Genomic DNA, 24,343 nt, shown 5'->3' with positions numbered 1-24,343 from the left:
ATCTGGATTACAGCCTAATACTGGCAGAGTCAAAAGATACTCTCTCAAATTATCTGCACTTCACCATGTCCCTTCTGCAGAGTCTAGGGTTCACCCTCAACCTTCCGAAGTCCTCCTTGAACCCAGACCAGGACAAGATTTTTCTGGGTTGCAGAATCCGAACAGACAGGATGAAGGCCTTTCTCCCACAGGACAAGGTCCTATCCCTGACCTCCCACTTCAAGGAGCTGCTACACTCTGACAGTAACTGCAAGGCAATTCCTTCAACTCCTGGGCCTAATGGCAGCAACCATCCCTATGCTACCACTGGCCAGAATGTATATGCGCAAGCTACAGTGGTACCTCAAAAGCATTTGGTCCCAGCACATGAATCACTTGGAACAAGTCATCCCCCTCCTCCCCTCTCTAAAGAAAGAAATCAGCTGATGGATCCAGCAAGTCCAGCTAAACCTGGGACTTCCACTTCAGCCCATCCCCCAACCCAAGTAATGCATGCAGATGCCTCAGATTCAGGTTGGGGAGCAACAATGGCATCTTACAGGATTCAACCAAACTGGCACCTTCCTTGAAGGTCAAACACATCAATGTCAGAGAAATGACAGCAGTCTTTTTAGCTCTAAAAACCTTTACCCCCTCTGCTTCTACCAGGGGTTCTTCAAATAGTAACAGACAATACCACTGTAATGTGGTACCTCAACAAACAGGGAGGGACAAAGGCATATCAGCTGTGCAGACTAACCCTGCTGATATGGGATCTAGCCTCTTGCCAGAACTTGTCCCTGCAGGCAATCTACATCTCCTCGCAGGACAACAAGCAAGCAGATCTCCTAAGCAGGACATCCTCTCCACAACATGAATGGATGCTGGCAGTACTGTCTTCCTAGATATAGTTCACTGGTGGTGCACTCCTCAAATAGACCTGTTTACCTCCCCCCAGAACAGGCGGCTGCAGACCTTCTGCCCAATGACCTACTCCCCTCTAGCCTGGAGAGTAGACACTTTCAACATCTCCTGGGAGGGGAAGTTTCTTTATGCCCCCCTTCCCACTGATTCAGAAAGTCCTCAGGAAAATCAGAAAGGACAAACTGAAAATCTTGTTAGTAACTCCCTACTGGCCTCACTACAAATTACCCTACAATGTGGACCTCCTGACACAAGAAAAAGGAACTCTCCTCCACCCACACTTGTATATGTTGTCCCTGACACTGTGGGTGATAAACTTCTGATCCCATTAAGACACCACTACTCAGAGGACATAATTTCAGTCCTACAGTAAGAAAATCATACCTAGCTAAATGAGAAAGATTTACTAAGTGGTATGTAGACAAGGGAAGAGACCCTTGCATTGCTTATCCCCCCTAGTTCTTACTTACGTGTGTCAATTGATAAAAAGTGGACTTACCTATTCTTCAGTGAAAGTACACCTTTCCGCAATATCAGCCTGCTTGCCTCTTGATCCCATCCCCCTTGCTAGTCAGGCACAATGTAAAACTCTTCCTTAAAGGGGTGTTACATTAGACCTCCAAAATAGCCTTTCCCTCTGCCCTGGGACCTTAACTTCATCCTGGAAAAGCTTACCCAACACCCATTCGAACCTGCTGGGACAGCTTCCCTTCAGATATGTACATGGAAAACAGTCCTAATGGCTATCACATCAGCCAGAAGGGTTTCAGAGCTGCAAGCCTTAATGGCTTGCCCTTCCTACACCACGTTCCACAAGGACAGGGTCACCCTGAGAACTAACCCCTCCTTCATGCCCAAGGTGGTCAATGATTTGTCTCTAAACCAATCTATCCACCTGCCCACCTTCTTTCCCTCTCCCACAAATGAAGGGGAGAGGATACTCCACTCCCTGGATGTACACAGACAACTAAGATTTTACTTGGACAAAACTAAATCCATTAGGAAATCTAAACAACTCTTTGATCTGAAGTAGTTAACTTCATTTATCTGCAACCTGTGGGTATTCGGATCCATATCGGATCTGAGCCGGCAACATTTTTCCAAGCATCTGCTCCATGCTTCTCCCCTTACCCATAATCCCTCATATCTCCTACCTTCCCTCAGATCTCGTTTGCCACTTCATGCGTATGCATCGTGGTCTCTCTAGCTCCAAGTTGGGTGTAGTAAGTGGAAGCTTTTTTCTGATATATTTAGTGTGTGTGTGTGTGTGTGTGTGTGTGTGTGTGTGTGTGTGTGTGTGTGTGTGTGTGTGTGTGTGTGTGTGTGTGTGTGTGGGGTTGATAGTCAACCCTTTCCACCCCTTCGCTGTTCATCAGTTTTTCTGTAAAAAAAAAAAAAAAAAAAACAGTAGTTTAAAAGTTAAAGTTAGTAAGGTAGTGTGTAGGCCTAACACAACCTTAGTGTGTGTGTGTGTTAATTTTGGGTTCAGTTTTGGCTGAGTGAGTTCTTGTGATGGCTGAGCAGCCAAAACCAACTTTTAAAAAATGCGCAGTGTATGGCTACAAGCTTTCACCAGCTGATGGCCACACTGTGTGTTATTTGCCTGGGTGTGTTCCCCACCTATCTTTGCCTTGTAGTGTTGTGGGCAGGGTTCAGCCATAGGGCCTTGAAGGAAAGGAAGGCAAAGCTGGTAGCTAAGGGCATGCTACCAGTTTCTACCTTGGACATGGCGAACTCGACCTCGGCTCCAGTAGCTGATCATCCCCCCCCCTCAGGCTGGGACTCAACCTCCCTCTAAGCCTTCTGATGAAAGCACTAAAAGTAAAGAAAAACAGGACAAGAGAGATGAGGACAAGAGAGGGGAAAGGCACCGCAAGCGGTCTCCAGAGCAGGAGCCCTTTCCTAGCCCGCCTACAAAAGTTATCAGGACTACCTCTTCTCGGCTCCTCTCCCCGAGGTTCTCCGGGAGCTGACTGAGCCCTCGGACCAGAGGCCTTCTTCGAGGTCATCACACCGACCAGCCAGATCCGATTTGGTCACCTCCTCGTGTTCGACTCGGAGTCTGTCAGAGCTAGACATGGACAGGATGATGCGGAGGTTCATTTGGACCCAAATCCAAATGGGAGTCTTGCCAGGCCCCTCTCCAGCTGGAGAGGGGACTTCCATGCCCTTCTTCCATCCAGTCTCTCCTTCCCCGATCCGACCTGTGGTTTTGGGGTTTATGGATTCGAGGATCCTGGGAGCTGGGGGTTCAGCGCCGACAGTTCCTCCAACCTCGGCGCCGGTGATTACCTTGAGTTCCTCGAATCAGACCTGTTCAGATCCGAGCAACTCTCGGGGCCGAGAACGGGGAGTCAGATCCGAGGGAACGGAGGTGTCTTCAGCTCCAACTTTGTCAGATCCGAGCCGTTCCTTCGGAACCACGGCTACCTTGGTCTCGGCCTCCATCCTCACGGTGGACCCAGGGAGAGCTTCCTCCTTGTTGGTTGCTATGGAGGTGTGCTCTCCTTCTGCATTCAATGTGGTGGAGAGGGTTCTCTCCCAAGGATTGAGACCCCATCCCATCGCCTTGGACTCCGCCCAGCCTCCCGTGGCTTTGGTCAGGACTCCCATCAGCTTGTCCCAGGAACAGCCTGTACCAGAGGACCCCCAGGTGGATCCCATCGTGGTACCCCCCATGACTTATGAGCCCTCTTCAGAGAGTCCCACTGAAGAGGGTTCCCGTAAGCACTCATGTAAGAAGAGGCACATGGACTCCCCCCTGTCCCTCACAGAAGATACTGACTTAGATGAAGGTGAGGGTTCCCACAGTTCACCTACCGAGGATGTCTCCTTTGGAGACATCATGGAGATCCTCCACCAGAGGAGAGGTTGGTCAGCCCCAAAACCCTCTATGGATGAGTCAGTATTCCTGGAGGCCTTTGGCATGGGCCCATTTACATCCTGGGTGTCCCCTCCTGTGGATCCCTTGGTGGATCTCATTACCACACGGGCATGGAAGGAGCCTGACACCATAGAGCCAATAGCTAAATGCCCGGGCAGGATCCTCTCTCCTCCGACAGACAGGCAGGCCTGGTACAAGGGATCCCCGGTGGATGCTATGGTGGTCGCAGCTGCCACCAAGAGAGAACTGGCACAGGAAAGTTCTTCGGTCCACCCTCTGGACAAGGAGTCTAGGGCAGTGGATCGATTTGGGAAGCAAGTCTTTTCTTCAGTGATGTTTTCTGTTCGAGCGCTGAATTATTTGGCACACGTCAAACGACTTCAGTGAGACCTAGTCACAGAGTTCACTGTGTCGCCCCCAGAGTCTTTGTCGCCAGAGGACTAGTGGCTGTTCTCATGGAAAATGTCAACTCTAAAGTCTGTTTCGAACATGTCCATGCGTCTTCTTTCCCATGCCACGGAAGGAGAGGCTAGGGCGGCTGGGCCCGGCGTAGTTATGGGGATACGCGTGGCTCAGACTATGTCAATTCGCGGACCCCTTCAAGGCATCATTCACAAATGCTCCCTTTGATGGTTCTTCCCTGTTCGGGAAGACAGTACCTGACACCCTGGTCCAGAGCGAGAAGGATGGGAAGACTCTGTCTGCCATCGGAGTCCGCTTCTCTAGCCCTCAAAGATCCTTTTGCAGGAATCAGAGAGGGCAAAAGAAGATGTGGTTCCGAAAATCTCAGTTTTCCCGGGACTGTCAATACAATTCATCCCCTAGAGGCATAGGCGGACAAAACAGATGCCGCCCCAGAGGCAGAGGGGGGGGCCAAGGAACTTTGGGTCTAGGGAGACCTTCTCAGACAAACCCACACAGCACCCCTGAGGGGTTGCCCGACTGTCCTACTCTGGAGACAGTCTGGGAAAGATTGTCATTGCACTTAACGGCTTGGGTGTCCATTACGGTGGACCGTTGGGTGCTCCAAATAATTTCCAGAGGATACTCCATCCCATTCATTGCCCCACCCGTCCAACCTAAACACCTCCTGGAAGTTCCACTCGCTCAAAGGGAAGCCGCAACGCAAGAAATTTTAAAGCTGCTTCACAATCGGGCCATCAAACCGGTTCCCCCAGATCAATCCGGATTAGGAGTTTACTCCAGGTTCCTTTTAGTGCCAAAAAAAAGACTGGGAACCTCAGGCCCATATTGGACCTGTCAACCCTGAACCTGACCGTAGGCAAGCAGAAATTCTGGATGGTCACCTTGCAGTCCATTCTACCTTACCTCTGAGAATGTGACTGGATGTGCTCGATAGACCTCCAGGACGCTTACTACCATATCAAAATTCGCAGAAGCTCCAGGAGATTCCTTCGCTTCCAGCTGGGAGCCAATTATTTCCAGTTCAGAGCCCTACCCTTTGGTCTCACCACAGCCCCCAGGGTGTTTACCAAGGTTATGGCAGTTGTAGCAGCTCACCTGAGGCTTCAGGGAATTCAAGTATTTCCTTACCTAGACGATTGGCTCCTCGCTGCTGTCACCAAGCGTCTACTTTGCATGGCCAGAGACTCCTTCCTGCATTTTGCAGTCAACCTAGGGATTACCATCAACATCTCCAAGTCCCGCTTGAACCTGACACAGACCTTGGAATTTATAGGGGCATGGCTGGACACTCTATAATTGCAAGTCTTCCTCGCACTAGACAGGGTCCAGAGCCAATGGGCCCATGTGTCAGTGATCCTCGCCCCAGGCTACTAACTGCAAGCAATGTTCGAGCCCTAGGCTCCATGGCTGCAGCAATCTCAATCCTTCCCTGTGCACGCCTTCACATGTGGGTGCTTCAGTGGACCCTGGCAGTACAGTGGTCTTGGCTAGACCTCCCCAAGGACTATCCAATAAGAATCAGCAGAGCCTGTGAGATGTCTCTTTTTTTTGTGGCTCCAGTCGTCGGAAATGTTGGCAGGTCGACCCTTCATAACACCCACAGCCCAAGCCACAGTGACCACAGATGCCTCCCAGCTCAGGTGGGGGGCACTATTTGGGGAGGATGGTCCAAGGCACGTGGTCCCAGACCGAGACCAGATTGCATATCAATGTTCTGGAGAGGAGGGCAGTGCTTTTACAATTGCAAGCCTTTCACGCTGCTCTTCCCTGGGGAGACGACTGCAGTTCAGTCAGACAACATGTCTGTTGTCTGGTACATCAACAAACAAAGAGGAACCAGATCTTAGCCTCTCTGTCGCGAGGCTATGAGAGTGTGGGAGTGGGCGATCTCCACCAGTCAGTTTCTGATTGCGACGCATATCCCGAGACGCTAAAACATTTTAGCGGACAGACTGAATCGGGCTATTCTAATGCCATACGAGTGGTCTCTAAAGCAATCAATAGTGGAGGAGATCTTCTTTGCATGGGGTCAGCCTTGCTGCGATCTCTTTGCATCTCCTTCCAACATGAAGTGCAGCGAGTTCTTCGCTCTGACTTCCCCAGAGATGCTCTCGTCCATGCTTGGCCTCCCAGGTTACTGTATGCTTACCCCCCATTACCTCTCATTCTGAAGTTCCTTCAGAAAGCTTGCCGACTGGGGTGCAAAGCGATCCTCATTGCCCCGTTCTGGCCTCGTCAAGTGTGGTTCCCCTTCCTCTGGTCTCATGTTCTAACTCCTCCTCGTATTCCGGATCCATGCCCGGATCTCATATCTTATCCCTCGGGCATCCGTCCGCCTGACCTGGACAAGCCTCAAGCTGACGGCTTGGTTGCTGCAGTTCCCCTGATTGCTAGGAATCCCAGTCTGTCATCTTCAGTAAAGACTATTCTGGTGGCATCCCACAAAGCTTACAGTAGGAAAGTTTATCACTGCAAATGGAAACGCTTCTCTGTTTGGGCTTCTCAGAGGAACCTGGATCCCTTTACAGCCCCGGTTCCTGTGGTGTTGGAGTTTTTGTCCAATGTTTTCCAACAAGGGGCTAGTTCTTCCAACGTAAAAGTACAACTGGCAGCCATCTCTAATTTTCATGTCGGCGAAAATATGAATGCTCTGGCCTCTTTGAGACTTTGTAAAGCTTTTCTGAAAGGCACTTCTCTTTTACGTCCTCTGGTTAAGGATTCAGTACCTCCTTGGGACCTTACTCTAGTTCTGCAGTCGTTAGTTGCACCCCGCCCCCCATTCAAACCAGCAGCATCAGTAGATTTGAAATTCTTATCCTGGAAGACAGCTTTCCTAGTGGCCATTACTTTGGCCAGAAGAGTTTCTGAGATCCAAGCTTTGTCTGCCATGCCCCCTTACTTGGTCTTTCACGACATGTTCTACAAGCCACGTTGCTACGCAAGAGACAGCTTGCACCTGTCACCCCTAGGCTTTCGAATACTGGCCAAGGCTCTTGCTGCCCCCATAATGCCTTTTGTAGACAAGGCTCAAAAGTCAAACCCACCTCCGTAAACAGCACAGTTAACAAAAAACTGAGGGTTATGCTACTCAACGCCAGGAGTTTAAATCTCAACATGCACGCGCTCGAAGCACTCATCAGTATGGAGAACATCGATATCTGTGCAGTAACTGAAACCTGGTTCAAGGCTCCAGAGAGCACCCCAGCACTACTGGGCTAAAACTCATACCACACGTTTCGGCCACAGAACACAGACCGAAACACAAAAGAAGGGGGTTTTAGCCATATTCATCAAGGATACCTACACTTCCAGGTTAGTGGCGCAGCATGATACCTCTGAGATCATCCATTGTGCAACTAACATCGGGCAAATATGCAGTGCAAATTGTGGCCTGCTACAGGTCACCCTCCATGTCCCAGGACCACCATTCCAGAGACACTGGAAAACATGAAGGTCCTATGGAACACCCTGATATTGGGCAATTTCAATTCCCCTACCATTCACTGGGAAAACTACTCGAGTACAAATTCCCAGGCCCAGCACTTCCTGGAATTCATCAACTCAAATGCCCTGGATCAGCTGGTAAACTCCCCTACCAGGGGTGAAAACATATTGGACCTGGTCATCACCAACATGGTCGACAGGTGTTCCACACTGGAGGTCAACCCGTCACTGGTTAAATCAGATCATAAACTAATCACTCTGGATGTCCAAACCCCCCCCACCACCCCAAACTGAGGAAATCACAGTAAAAATAATTTCTAAAGCAAACTTCACCTTACTTGAGACAGTTTCACAGCCCCCAAGCTAAAGGATAATGCTGCCCAAGATGCAGAAACCTTTACAAATGTACTCTATGAGCACCTATAAGGATGCATGGATCGTGCCATCCCTAGCAAAACCAAGACTCACTCCTCTAAGAGAAGAAAACCAGTTTGGTGGAGCCGTGCAATAAACAGGCTATACAATAGAAGGAGGAAGCTAGTTCAGAAAAAAAGCAAATCCCAAGAAGGAAAGACATCCCTGATCAGTATCAGTAAGAAACTAAGGTCCCTCATGAAATCATCCAAGGCTAACTTCGAAAGAAAAATAGCCAAGGATTCAAACGATAACCACAAAGCCTTCTTTAGCTATGTTAAGAATCTAAGTGGCAACTCACAGGTATGCACTGAACTAGTGCAAAATAGCACAAAATATACTGAACCTACTGATATTGCCAACATCCTGGCAGATGGATTCAGTGCAAACTTCACCCCCCTCTCACCTCCAAAAGGGCCCACAACAATACCAGAAAAGTGTAGTGTCCCAAAAATCACAGACACACAGGTGAAAACAGCCCTTTCAAAAGCCCAAAACACAGCATCAATGGGACCAGATAGTGTCCCAGGCTGTGTCTTGCACGAACTACAGAACGACCTAACCCCCCACCTAAACACGCTGTTCAACCTTAGCCTCTCCACAGGCTACATGCCCATAGAATGGCGCACAGCAACAGTTATTCCTCTCCACAAAGGAGGGGCCACAACTGACCCTGGTAACTATCGCCCCACCGGGCTAGTCAGGCCAGTTCGGCTTTGTTAAGGGCAGATCATGCCTACTAAACCTGGTTGACTTCTTTGAGACCGTCACCAAGGCCATAGATGAGGGAAAGGTGGTTCACACAGCCTACGTTGTCCTCGCCAAGGCTTTCGACACCATTCTCCACTCGGGTGTTACAGAAAAACTCACCAGCCTGAACATAAACCCCTATGTCACGAGATGGGTTGCCAACAGGCTTACAGACAAAACTCACACGGTAAGAATAGCGGGCTCCAGGTCCAACTCTAAACCAGTCACAAGTGGTGTCCCACAAGGCTCGGTCGTGGGATCCCTATTGTTCGGCATATACTTCTCAGAAGTACAGACAAACACAGGACTATTGCTAACCAGGTTTGCCGATGACTGCAAACTAGGAGCCATAATTGACTCTCCGGCTGACGCGGACATCCTCCAAAAGGGCTTTACTGAGCTGGACACCTGGTGTCAAAGTCATGGCCTCAAGCTAAATGACAAAAAATGCATAGTCATCCCATTTGGGAAAAACAAAACACCCATGAATTACCACATAGGTGGCAGCCCCCTTAATACAGAAGAGGTAATAAGAGATCTGGGGACCCAGGTAGATAGTAATCTCTCCTTTGACAATCATATTGCCAAAGTAGTTAGGAAATCCTTCTATGTAGCCCATCTAATTACTAAAGGGTTCGAATCTAGAAATAAAGAGGTTATAGTGCCCCTCTAGTCGTCACTCATTAGACCCATCATAGAGTACAATGCCCCATTTGGGATGTACCTCACAAGGCACTTTCAACAGCTGGAAAGACCACAAAAGTACCTCACCAAGAGGATTACTGGCCTCAAACATATGCCCTATGCAGCCTGACTGAAAAAACTCTGGCTGTACTCAGTGGCATATTGCTTACTCATAGGTGATCTCTGCCTGACTTACAAAGCCATGTCCAACTCAGAATTGATGGACATGCTCCACATAAAGAAATCCAAGTCACTGCGAGCCACGTGCTTTAGTGAGCTAAACCTCGCCACAACAATAAATAAAACATGCTGTCAGGATAGATTCCTGTCACAGAGACTTCCCATGTTTTGGAACAAAATTCCAAATTACATCAGGCAGAGCCCCTTACTAACACTCTTCAAGAGAAGCCTTGGTGAGTGAATGGGTAACAGAAAATACACCCCTGGGATCACTTCATTGGTTCTGCTTGACAGAGGATCAGTTAATTAATCAATGGGGTGGCGAAAGCCGACTCACTCTGGCTAGGCTTATAAATGCCCTCGGGCAGATAGCCTAGTTACCTACCTGTGAACCTATAAAGACAGGGTATCGCTCCGCACGAACTCTTCTTTCTTACCGAAAGTTGCCTCTGAATCAAATATTAATCAGACGATTAACCTGCCTGTTTTCTTTCCAAATTTTCAGAACAAGGGTGAATATAAACTGCATTTGCTAGATGTTCATAGACAGCTTTATTTGTATTTACATAGGACTAAACCCTTTCATAAGTCTGACCAGTTATTCATGTCATTTTCTAGACCCTTTTTGGGCAAAGCCATATCCAAGGTCTCCTTAGCTAGATGGATTACTCAATGTATATTGCAAGTCTATAAGGACAAATGTCTGTCCAGCCTGGTCCTGTTACAGCTCTTTCTACCAGATCTATGGCAACTTCTGCTGTTTTTTGGTCTAGGGTTTCACTGGATGATATCTGTGCAGCAGCAACCTGGGCAAGGTCACATACATTTATTTCTCATTATAAGCTGGATTTGATCTCTAGAGGGAGAGCATCCTTTGGCACTGCAGTGCTTAGGAATATCCTTCCATGAGGGCCTCCCAGGAGTTTTGGTAGCTGGGGACTCTGTCCCACAGGTTGCATATAAATGAAGGTAACTACTTCAGATAAAGAAGTTATGTACTCACCATAACATTCCATCTGAGTAGTTATACTTCATTGTTTTGCAACCATCCCGCCCTCCTTCCCCCGAACCTGTTCTAGGTTAGTACTGTTATTGAGTTGCTGATAGTTTGGATAGTGGCAAACTCGATCTGAGGGAAGGTAGGAGATGTGAGGGATTATGGGTAAGGGGAGGAGCTTGGAGCAGATTCTTGGAAAAATGTTGCCGGCTCGGATCCGATATGGATCCGAATACCCACATGTTGCAGAAAATGAAGTATAACTACTCAACATGGAACGTTATGGTGAGTACATAACTTCTTTTTTCCTTCCATCCCAGGGCATTGGGCAGGGCAGTCTCCAAACAAACCATCGCATGTTGGATCAGGAAAGCCATCTGTCTTTGCTACTCCCACCACGGAAAAAAAAAAACCCAGTGGGAGTAAAGGCCTACTCCACAAGAGCAATGTCCACCTTCAAGGCTTTCCTAAAAGGTCTGGACACGGCTTCCATTATGGAAGCAGCCACATGGTCCACTATTCACACTTTCACCAAACATTACAAGCTAGACCAAGTTTCCAGAGCATGTGCAGGATTCGCCCGGGCAATCCTGCAGGGCTTTGCAGAATCCTCTTCTGCATCCGTCACCCTCTCATCCAGCTAAGCTGTGGTACTCTCCCACATCAAGAATACTGCAAAATAGAAATAGAAAAACACAGAATAGTTGTGTAAAATATTACCATAACCATAGATGTCCTTCTCTTCCATGTTGCAGTATTCCTTCCCAGCCACCAATAACCCCCTCATCATTCTCCTTTCATCCCAGCGTCACCCTTGACCTATCTATGCTACAGAAGGACCTCAGGGTCCCATACCTGACTGGCATCTTCTCCTGCTGGGCGTTGTACACTACCTGCTGAGCTTCAAGATGTTCTACGTGTTTCACTGTTGCAGTCATTACATTTGGGTAATCCGCTGGCAGGTTGCCCTCAGTCGGCCTGATTAACAAAGTCTTGGGTCTTGCGTCGAATGCTGTCCCTTCTTCCATGATGTCAGGTCATCAGGTGTATAAAACATGCAGCCGACGCCATTACATCAGTCTTTCCTGCCGCGCGGTGCCCGAAGCAGTCCACAAGTGCCGGTCGGCTGACTCCTGAAATTTTCATTTTCGAGTTTCAGAACCGAAGTCTTCAACTAAAAGCTAAGCACCCCGTTGGGGAAACTTTCGTTGGGGAAACTTTTTCTTGCTCCTTGCCGATGTCAGTAAAAGTTAATAATTGCATTACTTGTGGGAAGCAAATACCTCATAAGGATTCTCATTCATACTGTATTCCTTGCCTAGGCCCTGACCGCAACGTGCCTTGCTGTCGGTTTTGTGCTAAATTTCATCAACGCATGATTAAACATCTGTATATTTTTGCTTCTAAATATTTTGGCTCAAGATTTAATTATTCAGAAATGTCGTTGGTTAGCAATCCGACTTCATTGTTCTGCAACCATCCCGCCCTCCCGAATACCTAAAAAACGCAAAGAAAAAGACAGAGACAGACCGTCGAGGTCCAAAACAGATGACACCACTTCTCCTAAGCCAGTCACCAGTTCGCCGGTACTCAGTGAAGCACTTTCGCAGCCCCTGATACCCGCTACTTTGGATTCACAGGCCTCGACTGAGACACATTCAAAGTCCGGTATGCCGTGAGATGCTTCAGTTATGGAACCCGTGGATGCCTCTACCTTAGATGGGTCCGGAGCTGCTATGCAGGCACCGGCTTCTGAGGGTGTTTTCAGGCCTGCAGATTTGTATATTAGACCGATGCCATCTTCAAAACTAAGGCCAAAATCTAAATCTATGTCTAAAAAACCGACGCCTGGGCCACATGTGCAGGCCCCTATGCCTAAAAAACAAATTATCAAAATGGCTGAAGATTTAATTACTCTGATTGGGGTAGCCAACCCCCTCCTCCTAAGAGGCCTAGGCAAGACATTGATTATGAATCTTCTGAACAGGATTCTATTTCTTCTGACTCTTCTAATGAACAGGATTTGTCTATTCCTACTTATGAGGACTCTGATGCAAAAGATTCCATTCCTTCTGCTTCTCCCCCTGAGGATTTTTCTTTTGGGGAAACTTTACATACCTTAAGGGAACATTTCCACTGGGAAAGTCAGGATTTCTTTGAATCTAAAAAGAGACTTAGGGATTTTCTTCTTCTTCCTCAGCATAGGCCTTTGGCTGTACCTCCTGTTCTAGACATTGTTGATGATGTTTTTTCAGAATCTAGTATGACTCCTGATTCTCTGCCTCCGGCTCCTTGTAAGCCAGACCAGTACTACAGGGTTCCTGACTCCCACAAATTCCTTTTTAAAAATCCTATTGCTGATCCTGAAACCATTTCTCAGGGTCCCAAAGGCATTAAGGCCTCTACTGCTAAAAATCCTACCCCTTCTGATAGAGATTCCAGGGTGCTGGATAGATGGGGTAAGAAGGTTTACACGTCTACAACCATGGCAATCAGGGTTTTAAACTGTCAATTTCATATGCTTAAATATCAACAGCATATCATGGGATTACTTAAACAGAAAATGATGTTAATCTCTGACTGTCTGGAAAATAAAGATTTGCAGGATTTATTACATTCAGCTGAACAAGTTGGAAAACATACTTTGCAATGTGGTTTTGATTCCTTGGAGGCGTCTTGCAGGGCTGCTGTAACTGGATCTGTGCTAAGAAGGCATACTTGGCTCAAAGAGCAAACTCTGCCTGACCATGTTAAAGTAAAATTGTTGGATGGTCCTTTACAACAGGACCGTCTCTTTGGTAATAAGGCTGAAGAAGTGTTAAAAAAGATGGAAGATAAAGCTAAATCTATGCAAACTGTGAAAGATTTCTTACAAGTGCAATTTCCAAGATTTAGTAGGCATTGGCCTACTAAGAACTGGTCCTTTGCAGTCCCCTCGAGAGCCGCTGAAGTCAAATCAAGACATTCCAAAGGCTCCAGGTTTCAGTCACAAGGAACTTTTAGAACAAAACAATGGGGTGCCTCCACCTCCAAATCTGGAAATAACAAGGCACCTCCCTATGGTAAACAGTCTCAATGACTTCCCTCTACAATCACCAAGCACTTACTTTTTAGCTGCTCCTTTGGGGGGAAAACTGGCACTTCATGCACAAAACTGGCAGCTTATTACCCAGGACAAATGGGTTTTAAATATAGTATCCCAGGGATACAGATTTCATTTCCACATGTTGCCAATCCCAAACGGATGGCCAGATCTTCCACCAAATCAGTGGGCAGAGGCCCAGAAACAAGTTCTGTCCCTCATAAACATGGGGGCTATTCAACCAGTACCAGAAGAGGAAAAGGGACAAGGTTTCTATTCAAGACTTTTCCTGGTACCCAGAAAAGACAAATCATGGCATCCAAATCTGGACTTATCCACTCTAAACACATTTCTGGACATTCCAAAATTCAAGATGCTGACTCTTCAACAGTTACTACCTATGCTAGGCAAAGATGCCTGGTTGGTAACTCTAGACTTAAAAGAGGCTTACCTGCATATCCCAGTCAGGGAATCTTGCAGAAGATACCTCCGCTTCAAAGCAGTCTACTTGCATTACCAGTTCTCTGCACTGCCCTTTGGCTTATCTACTGCGCCTAGGGTCTTCACAAAGTGCCTGGCACCAGTAATTGCATTTTGCAGGCAAAAAAATATTCAAATATATCCATACCTGGACGATTGTCTAATTCAGGCAGAAAACAAGGACATTCTTCTAAAGCATCTGGCATTTGTAAAAAGGGTTCTAACTTGTCTAGGGTACAACATAAACGAAAAGAAATCACAACTGGTACCCTCTCAAAAAATTATATTCCTGTGTGCAAGCTTGAATACAACTGCCCAGATGACTTACCTTACGCCAGAAAAGCAAATTCAATTGGTGACTTACTTCAAACAGTTGGCCACAAAAACCCTGCTATCTGCAAGTCTTGGGGTTCATGGCCTCCTGCATTCTTCTAATTCCATATGCAAGACTGCATATGAGGAAACTTCAGTGGCACTTAAAAAGTTTATGGAGTTAGCATTGTCACAACCTGGAAACAGTGATTCCTATTATATCTTGCCTGCAGCTAGAGTTCCTATGGTGGGCAGAGACCTGCCACGAAAACAAGGGACTGCCATTCACTCCACCCCCACCCGCCCAAACTCTAACTACAGATGCATCAGACTATGCTTGGGGGGCTCATCTGACAGGAAAGTGCATTCAGGGCAAATGGAGCCCAAATCAAATGCCCCTACATATCAGTCAGAAAGAGATGCTAGCTGTACAGAATGCACTGATGAACTTCAAGGACTACCTTCATCGAGGACAACTAATGATAAAGACAGACAACACCACAGTTATGTGGTACATAAACAAGCAGGGGGGTACACATTCCTACCCCATTTGCAGACTAGCCATGGCATTGTGGAACACGGCCTTGACCTATCAAATACAACTACAAGCTCAATTCCTGCCAGGAAAGCTAAATGCTCTGGCAGACGAACTAAGCAGAAATTTTATGGACCCACACGAATGGAAACTGGAACCACAAGTTTTCAACATGTTGACACTCAAATGGGGGAGCCCAAACATAGATCTTTTTGCCTCACCCCAGAACTATCAGTTGGACAAATTCTGCACAAGAATTCATTACAAAAAAGCTTGGAAAGTGGATGCTCTATCATTCAGCTGGAAAACCCTATCAGTTTATGTTTCCCCCCTCTACCTCTGCTCTCCAAAGTTCTACTAAAAGTCAGACAGGACAAACCAAAAATGATTCTGATTGCTCCAGACTGGCCTCGCCAACACTGGTACCCACTCCTGCGCAATGTGTCACACCTTCCTCTGTGGCACCTGCCTCAGACACCTTACCTACTGTCTCAGCAGAACTACCAAATTCTGCACACTCAGCTCCAAACTTTGAATCTTGCAGCATGGCTAATCAACTAATTTCACCCTTGGCATCTCTCAGCAAACCTGTGATGAATGTCATTTTGGATGTCATTTTGGAGGCTAGAAGGCCTAGTACTAGAAAATCTTATACTGACAAATGGAAAAGATTCTGTGCCTGGAACCAATCACAAGGAATAAGCACAGCAATGCCCAATATTCCTCAGATTCTACAATACTTAACTGAGATGCTTCACAAGGTCCTATCTTTTTCTTCCATAAAAATCCATGCCTCTGCCATTTCAACTCATTACAACACAGAACCTGCCCTCTTCTCTCATCCTCTGCTAAAGCAGTATCTCAGTGGGGCCAAAAATTTAAGACCTCTCAGGACACACCAACTCCTGCATGGGACTTCAATTTTGTTTTGGAAAAACTCACTCTCCCTCCTTTTGAGCCAGCTGCTACTGCAGACCTAAACATTTTTCTCCTGGAAAACAGGTTTCCTTTAGCAATCACTTCAGCTAGTAGGATTTCAGAATTACAGGCTCTTATGGCAGTGGAGCCTTTCATTATTTTTCATCCAGACAGGGTGTCTCCCTGGACCAATCCATCTTTCATGCCTAAAGTGGTATCCAGTGTGGCTCTTAATCAGACCATTCATCTGCCAACTTCTTTCCCAATCCACAGAACAAGGGTGAGCGGATTCTGCATTCATTGGATGTACACAGACAACTTTCTACTTTAACAGGACAAAATCTCTAAGAAAATCTGAACAACTATTATTGGCATTTGCTGCAGGGGCAGAGGGAAAGGCTGTTTCAAAGCCGACTATTTCTAAATGGATAAGCCATTGTATTTGTTTCTGCTATATGCACCATGGTAAACCTATCCCCAAGGGGATCAGATCTCATTCCACCAGGGCTGTATCTACTTCTGCAGCCTTTCTCAGAGGGGTTCCTACCAGGGACATTCTAGAAGCTGCTACCTGGAGCTCAGTTCATACATTCACCAAACATTATCATTTACCTCTCTTCTCTAAATCCAGAGCTGGCTTTGCCACTGCTGTCCTACAGGGCCTTATAGCTGATCCTAATGCTGTGTAAATCCATCCTCCCAACCATAGCTTTGGGATTCTACCCAAATGTAATGACTGGAACAGTGAAACATGAAGAGCATAGTACAGTTGTGTACACTTACCGTAAATGTAGATGTTCGAGTGTATTCACTGCTGCAGTCCTGGTTACCCACCCTCCAGACCCCTGTTTTTTTTCTTACTATAACTCTCCTCCTTTCTTTTACTATGCTTAAAAGCCTTTTTGGTATATTTGCTTTTGTTTGGAGGTATATTTTTTGTGTTTTAAATTTTTTATATATATATTCTGCTCCCCATTTGGGGGGCACCTGGCATCTGGGGCATGAAAAACTGATGTAATGGCGTCGGCTGCATGTTTTATCCCCCTGACGACCTGACATCATGGAAGAAGGGACAGCAACCGACGCAGGATGCAAGACTTTGTTAATCAGTCTGACTGAGGGCAACCTGCCAGCAGATTACCCAAATGTAATGACTGCAACAATGAATGCACTCGAACATCTACATTTATGGTAAGCGTACACAACTGTACTTTCTGAAGATTGTGCATGCAGACATCACATTTAAGGCCCCTGGTTTATGGCCTTACGTGTGATGTCCCACACAACTGCAACAGCCAAGCGGAAGCTTTTATATAGGAGCTGACTTACGAGTCGCCTGAGGGCAGGAAATCCCACATCAAGAATACTGCAGCATGGAAGAGAAGGATATCTATGTTTATGGTAAGATTCTACAAAACCATTCTTTCCAAGTTCAGGTCCTTCCAAATCTGTGGCTGCTCAGGTGGACTTCTGGGTAGCCCTGTATAATTTTGGGCGTACAGATGAGGTTAGGTCTACTTACAAAGAATGGTTTAGCTTAAGTTGTCCTCTTTTGAGGACTGGCTTAGCTGATCATTCTGGGCTGTTATTTGAAAGAGGGAATGTTCTGTGACAATGCCTCCTGGACTCTAATTAGTGGTCTTCTTAAGAAAAAACATGTCTCCTCCTTGGCAAATGGGTCATTACGCCTCACTGTAACCCTGAGAGCAAAATAAAAAAATCTGTTGGTATCCCACTCCTCTCTCTGGTAGGAGACTTTGGGTTAATGCAGTTTCATTGCAATAAGTTTCCACAAAATCCCATTATGACAGAGAATAACAGTTTCAGTAACTGTTTTTGTTACTCATTTTAGTGAGCAGCTGAATTACAAGTTTGTGCTTAGTGGCTAAATTAGTTTGGAAGATTTGGGTGTGGGAGCAGAATTCACATGTTCTTGTGTTTAAACTGTAGTTGCTCTTCAGTTTTCCTATTTTCTGCAGTGCAGTGGTGCAGATGGAGAACAAGAACAGTTTTCAGTGTTTTGGGTCCTTGCCCTTTCTCTGTTTTCATGCAGCCATGGAGCTGGTACGTTTAATATGGGGATTGTGAGGCAAAGTTCAGGTACAGAGAGACAAGCCTCCCACAAAACACATTTTTTTCTTTTTTTTTTTTGGTATTAATGTTTGTTCAACTTTAATTGTTTTTTTTTTTGCTGTTGTTTTTAGTTATTTTAGAATGTTAGTTTCATCAATGTTGGATTTCGTGGTTCAGACTGCATTTGTATGACATGAGCTCAAAATCACATAGGAGATGTCTCTGCCAGCCTTGCCACCTTGCTGCAGACTGTAATCTGAGATGTGCTTGGTTGGGGAAGGTTGTGGCACTCAGTTTGCTCTGGGTGTGAGAAATAACTTTTTGAAACAACAGAACTGTTGCTGGGCCATACTTGGTCATTTCTACTTTCATCTGTTATTCTCCCTTTCATATCCTTTCTTGAACAGCAGAACTGCCCAAAGACCTTGAGACAGGCCCAGACACTATGGCTTAGGAGGAAGTAGAAGCCATCCCTTTTTCAGAAGGATGATGGTGCCTTCACTTCTTGTCAGAACATTCTTTTTGTATGGTTCTTCTTCTTAGCATCCAAGTTGTCTGGAAGGGATTCTGGGTTTCAGTCTTCCTTTTTCTTGCTAGAGATTTGCATGGTTGACTGTTCATCTGAAGTTTATGCAGTTTAATCTCAGGGGTCCTTCACATTGTTTCATCTATTTTAAAGTAAATGGGCATCACTTCCAGTAGCTGGTTACCCTTTGAGGTTTCCTCAGAGTGCAGAACCTTCCTAGATGTTGGCAATGTAGCCAAATCATGGCAGGAGAGGAATGTTATGATGTCTTTATTGGATAATCAGCTTTTGGTAACCCTAGCTTAGGATCCAGGGGGGCACCAACCTATTTGATGATTGACAATATGATCGCCTACTTTCAAAAGATGCTTTTCCTGGAACTTGCCAGTTTATTGCCTTTTTTGGTATAGAAATATGTGCCAGTTACCACTGTCCTATAAAAGAGTCCATCAGGTCTTGGTTTGATGGCTTTTTTGAGGACATGGTTCGAGACCCTGTTTCAGACTGGACTCCATCCTTTGGACAGAAATGTAGGTAGACATCTTTTTATTGCATCATCTTTGTCTCTGTGACTGCCAACTATCAAGCCTTTAAGGGGCCTTCATCCAAGCATCCATTCAGCTATGAGGGTGATTTCAACTGTTGTCAGTATCCAAGCAATGAGAGCCCTTTTCATTTATGAACCTAACCTCCCCCCAGTGGTGAGATAAGCAGTTGTATCACAGCAAGGACTGCCTATGCCTTTTCAGTCTGCATCATAATCTCTCTCACATATGCTGATAAGGACTGCCGTCATCAGCTTGGGCAGCCGTGCCCACATCCCTCCACCCCACCCTCACTCCCTGCATGACAAGCTTCCACTCTGCAGTGGAGCTTTTTCATTAGAGCCATGGTGATACCTAGCTGATAACCCCCCCCCCCCGATATGGGTACTCCCATGCTCCTTGTCTGCACCGTAAAGTGCCTAAGATGCTTAGTCAAACTCTAATAGTCTGGGCTGTAGTCAGGGCTTTGTCCCTACATGCCACCAGCACATGCATAATGTAGACACTTTCTTTATAATATCATGATATGCCTCCATGCTTCGGTGTTATGAAATATATTCTGCAACAGTGTTAGTGCATTTTTCAGACCTTCAACTGTCATAATTTCCTTTGTGAGGCCATGGTTTGCTGAGTACTTCTTCCTTCCTTAATGTGGCCTCTCCTGTTGATGTCAGTGTTGCAATTTTTCTTGTGTAGAGCTATTGTAGTTAGTGGCCTTTCCCCTAGGAGTGATTTACTGTTGACTATTTGGAGGTAAGTGCAGGATATATGGTCTTTGTGGCAAAGAGTTTAGCTTCTGTTTCTGCACTCACTCTATAATGCAGTAACGTATCAAGCAAGAGGTTGAAAACCCAGTGCTGCTTGCAGGGATCGATTAGTCATTTGCTTATGGTCAAGCTTCACTCTCAGCAGCTGACATCCTTGTGCATGAGAACATGCTAGTAGTCACTGTGAGCTGCTTCCTATTCCAATTCTGGAGCTGTGACTTTATAGGCTATATCTACATATATGTTCAGGTGGGGGTAGGACATTTTACATATCAGCCATACTCTCATTTCGGGCTAGTGGTCTCCACTTTTCTTGATGAGTACAGCAGGTTTAGCATTGAAGGTTCTCATTATGAGGTTTGGGAGTAGTTATCTACATTTTCTCTCTAATTCCATGTCTCACTGCAAAGTTCAGGGTAGAAGATCAACGTAGAACCTAACACAAAAACACGTAGAAGGCACACACCACACAGGAACAGAATGGATCCAGGAACAGAAAACAGCAACACTAGTAAATATCCAAAGAATTAGTACCGGAATACAAAAGTGATCACCCCCTTTCAATCTATCTTGCTGTTTTAAAAATAGTGACTCTCCACTAAAACTTAACTTTTTAGACAGGTAAAACTTAAGTTTCCTAGTTTCACATCTAACTTATCTAGTGCACACTGCAGTGTTTAGGATAAACCATTTTTTTTTTCATCTTACCTTTAAGCATCCCAGTGACTAGCACATGCCCTAATACCTGCTGGAAAGCACTAGGAAGCCTTAAACCGATACAAGCACTCAACTTTCCTTATTAATAAGGAGAAATTAATCATAGGCACTAAACAGCCTATAATTGCAAAGTACCCTGCTAAGGTAAGGGAAAACAGCTCCTGTACTTTTCAAAAAAAAGCACCAAACCAGGCATGTCCAAGGGTCAGCTTCCGGTGATTTCCCCTGTACACCTGGTGAATCTGGGCATACTGGGGCAATGCAGCAATTGCCTCATGTACACAGACAACCCTCTCCTCCTACCACCCAACACTACAACCTGTGATAGATGCACTTACAGAGCCAAACTGGAAGCAAAGCTCTCTCCACCCAAGATTGCGCTAGACAGTCAAGAGGAAAAGGTTAACACCCGCACTACACCTCAAGCAACACATAGCCCTTCTAAACTCACACCACCAATACCCACACATAGCAACATTAAATCCACATATGCAGAGGCCCTTAACTGTAACCTGCCCAAGCAACAAGGACCTCCGAAGCTGAAATGCAGACAAACACCAATCACAACCAAAGTGTCGCATAGCTCACAGCACCAGTGTGCCAACCAGCAACAGCCCCTAAGGCAAGACAGCGTACCTAACACTTTAGTCATAGGTGACTCTATAGTCAGGCACACTGATGTCCCACTCACCAGGCTGAACAAGGAGAAAATAACAGTCAGCTGCCTGTCGGGTGCCAGGATCCACCACATAATTCATGCACTCAAGTCACTCCACAACAAGTACAAATATGACTCTGTCATTGTCCATGTTGGAGTGAATGACTTGAGACATACCTCCCTGGACTACATGAAAAGAGACATGAAAGAGCTCTCGGATCATGTGGCCCAGGCAGGTATGACCCTAGCCCTGAGTAGCATCCTGCCTTCGCCCAGAATGATACCACAATATATGGACAAAATGGTTGGTTAACTTCAACAATTGGCTAAGCTTCTGGTGTCATTCAAAGGGGATCCAGTATCTGTCTGCCTGAGACGACATGATCGACAGACTACGATGCTTTGCCAGAGATGGTCTGCACCTGTTGTCCCTGGGATTCAGGTTACTGGCTAAGGCTCTTGTCACCCCTATAGTGCCTTTTTTAGGCAAAGCTCGAAGTACAAAACCACCACCGTAAAAGATACAAGCATGCAAAATCTGAAGGTAATGCTACTCAATGCTAGAAGTCTAAACCTCAAAATGCACTCTCTCGAGGCACTCCTAAAAATGGAGAACATCAATATCTGTGCAGTAACTGAGACCTGGTTCAAGGATCCAGAGAGCACCCCTGCAATACCAGGCTACAACTCTTACCACACTTTTCGGCCACCAAACCAGGATTGAAACACTAAAGTTGGAGGATTGTCCATATTCACACCACCAGGTTAGTTGCCCAACATAATGCATCTGAAAGTCTCCAGGTGCAGCTAACACTAGGTAAGACTGCAGTCCAAATTGTAGCTTGCTACAGATCCCCCACCATGCCCCAAGATTCTCACTACACCTGTCTAAACATACTGGAAAATATTAATATACAACCAGCACCCTAATACTGGGTGATTTCAACTACTCTGCCATTAACTGGGAAAACTACTCGTGTACCAACACCTTTGCCCAACAGTTCTTGGAATTCATAAATTCCAGTGCCCCGGATCAACTAATCCATAGTCCCTCCAGGGGCGCCAATATCCTAGACCTGGTCATTACCAACATGGGAAATCGATGCTCCACACCTGTGGTCACCCCTTCGTTGGTCAGGTCAGACCATAAGCTAATCACCCTTAACATCCACATCCCACCTCCACCCCGCAGTAAGGAAACCTCCATAAAAAACTTCTCCAAAGCCAACTTCATGCTACACAAGTCAGAAGTTACTAACTTCATGACACCGATGCAGACGGGAACTGAAAGTTTGACTGCTGAGTCACATCAACTCATGCATGAATTTTGCCATCCCAAATAGAACCAAGATGCTCTCCTCCAAAAAAAAAAGAAAGCCAATCTGGTGGTCCCCTGCCATAAACAAACTTTACAAAAAAGGAAGAAACTGTTACAGAAAAGAGGAAAATACCAGGATGCAAAAAACTCCCTCACCAGCCTCAGTAAGAAGCTGAGATCCCTCATAAAATCCTCCAAAGCTACTTACGAAAATAAAATTGCCAAAGATTCCAAAGATAACCACAAGGCATTCTATAACTATGTCAAGAATCTAAATGGCAATGCTCAGATCTGCTCTGAGCTACAACAGAATGGCATAAAATATACTGATCCCAAGGATATTGCCAATATCCTGGCAGTTCGATTCAGTGCCAACTTCACCCCCCTCTCACCCCCTAAATAGCCCATCTCAGTACCGGAAGATTGCCAAATTCTGGTAACGGCCACACAGGTAAAAAAACGCACTCTCCAAAGCTAAGAATACAGCATCCATGGGACCAGATGACATCCCGGGCTGTGTACTACATGAACTACAAAATGAACTGGCACCTCAGCTAAGTGTTATGTTTAATCATACTCTCACCTCAGGCTTCGTGCCCACTGAGTGGCGCACAGCTACAGTTATCCCACTCCACAAGGGGGATCCACCTTGGATCCCGGGAACTACCACTCCCATCAGTCTGACGAGCCTGATCTGCAAGGCCATGGAACGTATTATCATGGAACATATAAACAAAGACATTGGCAACCTTCAAACACTGGATCCCACCCAGTTTGGGTTCATGAAGGGCCGATCTTGTCTCCAGAACCTAATTGACTTCTTCAAATCAGCCTCTAGAGCTGTGGATGAGGATAAGGTAGTCCACACAGTCTATTTGGACCTCGCCAAGGCCTTTGACACCATCCCCCACTCTGGAATCCTAGATAAACTTACTAAGCTGGGCATTAATCCCTACGTCACTCGATGGGTTGCCAACTGGCTTACTGACAGAACCCACACTGTAAAAGTAGCTGACTCCAAATCCAGCTCCAGACAAGTGACAAGTGGAGTACCTCAAGGTTCAGTCCTGGGACCTCTCTTGTTTGGCATCTACTTCTCTGAAGTACAAGCCAACACTAAGGGACTCTGGCTAACAAAGTTCGCAGATGACTGAAAACTGGGAGCTATTATTGAATCACCAAATGATATGGATACTCTACAAAAGGTCCTTACTGAAATAGATGCTTGGTGCCAGAGCCATGGGCTCAAGCTCAGTGCCAAGAAATATATAGTTATCCCCTTTGGGAAAAGCATGTACCTGTGAATTACCACATAGGTGGCAGTACACTAAACACCGAAAGTGTGATAAGAGACTTAGGGACACAAATGGACAGTGGTCTCACCTTCGATAACCGCATCGCCACAACAGTCAGGAAATCCTTCTGTGTGGCACACCTCATCACTAAGGACTTTTCATCCAGAAAAAAGGAGGTCATTGTCCCACTGTACTCATAGGTAGGTACTGGGCTATTGGCCCTAGGGCCTATATAAGCCTAGCCAAAAGGTACCCTGGCTTTCGCCCCCAAGAAAATTATTTTCCTGTGCCACTGTCAAGCAGAGCCACAGAAGTGATCCCCGGGGTGAATTTCCTATCTCCCATCCAATCATCAAGATTTTTCTTGAAGAGTGCTAATGAGGAGCTTTGTTTGGTATAGATAGGTAGTTTGTTCCAGAGTATGGGAAGTCTCTG

General features: G+C 46.1%; 1 protein-coding gene across 1 annotated transcript in view; it reads left to right on the top strand.

Moving 5' to 3' along the window:
* AKAP10 (A-kinase anchoring protein 10) overlaps positions 1–24,343 on the top strand; it is a gene marked incomplete in the record, with an annotated part of 1,224,755 nt that overhangs the window by 1,027,332 nt on the left and 173,080 nt on the right.

Source organism: Protopterus annectens, chromosome 13.part0 (assembly GCF_019279795.1).
Source record: "Protopterus annectens isolate FY-2018-M chromosome 13.part0, PAN1.0, whole genome shotgun sequence".
In the NCBI taxonomy this organism is placed as follows: domain Eukaryota; kingdom Metazoa; phylum Chordata; order Ceratodontiformes; family Protopteridae; genus Protopterus; species Protopterus annectens.
The sequence above is the reverse complement of the archived record's forward strand: the minus strand, read 5'-3'. Positions and strand labels throughout refer to the sequence as shown.